This window comes from Lissotriton vulgaris, chromosome 4_1 (genome assembly GCF_964263255.1).
Source record: "Lissotriton vulgaris chromosome 4_1, aLisVul1.2, whole genome shotgun sequence".
Taxonomy (NCBI): Eukaryota; Metazoa; Chordata; class Amphibia; order Caudata; family Salamandridae; genus Lissotriton; species Lissotriton vulgaris.
The window spans coordinates 2,060,050,820-2,060,053,754 of NC_141691.1; the positions used below are offsets into that span (position 1 = coordinate 2,060,050,820).

General features: G+C 36.5%; 1 pseudogene; it reads left to right on the forward strand.

The window, feature by feature from the left end:
• The first annotated feature begins 1,231 nt into the window (after positions 1 to 1,231).
• On the forward strand, positions 1,232 to 2,193 carry LOC147724966 (uncharacterized; annotated as a pseudogene).
• The last annotated feature ends 742 nt before the right edge of the window (positions 2,194 to 2,935 follow it).

The window sequence follows — 2,935 nt, forward strand, 5'->3', positions numbered from 1 at the left end:
AATAAAGAGGAAGAGAAGCATGATCAAATTTTAGTCTGTAGAAAAGGTGACGCAAAAGATGAATTGCTAGATGACATTCTGGATAACAGATCACCTCCATATCTAGGGGAGTCTGCAACAGTGGTGCCAAAGGTACCACCAGCAGAAACTACAGAAGTTTTCCAAACTATTCCAGTCCCCATAGGGAGTAATGCAATAAATAGGCAGGAACCTGTTCAAACTAATAGTACAGTAATGAAGCAAGAACTCCTTCCAATGAGCAAGAAAGATGAGTGATAAATAGGTCAAATAATGAAGAAGAAGAAAATGAATTAGCAGTCAAAACACGAGAATTGTCTGAGTTTAAAAGAACTGCCCATGAATATAGAAGCTTTAACAGTCCGAATTATTATAGATTCTGAAATTTCTGTTTGCAAAAGTGAGGTAGAGGAAGAACATTCACTGACCATAACGTTAAATGAGGTAAAACCAGATCTTAAAAGAGAGTTATTATCTGAAAGTGTAAGGAATAAACTGCCTAGTGTGTACGAATTTGATACAATGACAGATCTAACAAAAACTCAGATTTATGCAAACAGAACTGAGATACTAGCTGAAAAACAGACTGGATGGTTGCAGGGAATGGAACCTAGAGAAATATTAAACAAAGTCTCTTTGGGTCTGAAAAGTGAGGAATTGGGAGAGTGGGTAGAAAGTGGCTATAGAAAAAATGCAGAATGCCAACAGACAGATATTGCAGGATTAAAAGTAGACATGGAAGAATTAAGTTCTGGAAAGGTAAGTATGAACAGATTAAAATGTTACCAGGATAAAGAGATACTCCTTATGAGTAGAAGCAATGCCTTGAAAAGTAAGGATTTGCAGGAAAAACTGGAAGAAGTTGCCAGCGAGACAGGAGTAGATATTTCCAAATGTAGGGATTTGCAAAAACCATATAGATCAAACTTCACAGAGAAGGGCATAGAAAATGTAAACAAAGCTGGAAGAAAATCTAAAAGTAAAGAATTGCTGAGAAAGAAAACAAGTTGAAGAATGGAGAAGCAGGTGGAGAAAGAAGAAAAAACAAATAGCTGATAGGGGATCATTAGCAGTTCCTGCTGCTCACAAATGTGAAACTGACTACATTACCAGAGGGAATTGGTTTGCAGATAAATTGGCAAAATATTGCACAAAACAAGATTGTTCTTTGAATCAGATATGGGCAAAGAAAGACACCTTTTCCCAATATCACATGCTTACTAACACAGCAGAAACATGGGAAGAAGTGAGGAAAGTGCAGGATCAGGCAAGTGATGAGGAAAAGGAAACATGGGTAAGAGAAGGTTGCACACAAAAAGAAGAGAATGATGTTTGGGCCTACCAAGATGAAAGAGCTGTTATGCCCAACAATATGTTTGCTCATTTTGCATACATGTATCATGGGCAGGCACACACAGATAGGGAAACTGATCTTGCCAACAAAGTTATCAGTCTGATTTGTGAAATACTGAGCACTAAAAAGAAACTGTATTGTGCCTATTGTCCAGAAGCTTCTGGAGTTGGTGAACAGGTGATTGGCACAATGAAAATCAAACTAGCAAAAATGTGTGATTCCACTGACTTGAATTGGCTGGATGTTTTGCCCCTAGTTCTAGTGACCATGAGAATTACAAATGATAGAAGGACAGATTTAAATCATTACAAGATACTAATGGGACAAGCAATGAGAAAAACACATATACCTGGTCAACAAGACAGCCCACTGAGAAATGGACCACAGCTTTTGGATACATGTTCGGAATCAGGTGCTAAGCAACCAGAAGCTGGTAACACAAGAGAAACAGACTGTAAAACTGGAGATTTAAGACCAACAGACTGTGAGAGTGTACAGCATGGTGTAAGACTTAATGATTTTTCACCTGACAATGATTTAGAAAGTACTACAGAATTAAGACAACATACAAAGAGACCAAATCTGAAGTACACGTCACTGAAATGGACATATATGGCACTTCCTGATATAAAAGAGGAAGCGAATAGCCAAGAAAGTCTGGGAGTGACCTTACGAGAGGGGTCAAGGAAAAAGAAAACTCAAAAAAACTGAGAGTTATCCTATCTGACACTAGTGGAGGCAAGGATGATCAGGAAAATCCAAACAAAGACTGTGAAGATATAGATAGGGATGATTTACACATGAATTCAGGGATTACTTGAGGTGACCATAACAGTGTTACAGAAAACAATTCTGGGTTTAGCACACGAGACAAAGACGATTTTTTTGATGAACCATTTCCAAGTAGTTAAAATAAAAGAAGGGGCAAAGGACTGAAAGTCATTCAAGTGTGGAAACACACTTTGTACAAACAGTACATATTTAGTAGATTTATAGGATAACTTAGATACCATAGTAAATATAACATGTTTTGCTTTAGGTATAAGATGTGTTTATGTTGTATCATCATTTTCCTAATGAGACTGTTAACAATGTACCAATAGTTGCCACCAGTAGAAAGAATTGCATTTCATAAGGATAAGTACATTTCAGATTTAGAACGAAAGATAACATTTTTGTCAAGTACAAGGCAAATGAGAAAGAATTTGCTGAACTAACAAATATTATTGAGAAGAAGTGTCTGATCGAATAAAATTTAGTGGAAAATATGGGTGGTTTGGGGTTTTGGTGATGATTCACAAATCGTTCAAGGTATTCAGGATTTGCGATCATCAAAGGAGGGAAATTGATGGAGCGAGGTACAGAAGATTTTGTGTGTACCCCATTCAGATCAATCACCCCCATAACAAAGTATTATATTAATTTTGATTGCTGTGTATTAATAAAAACACACACATTACATGTGGGAAATGCTTTGCACTAACAGGTTTAATTAACATATTAATTAGTGATGTAAAACGCATGTTTAATCTATTTTGTGCATTTAAGTGGTGTAATAATTCA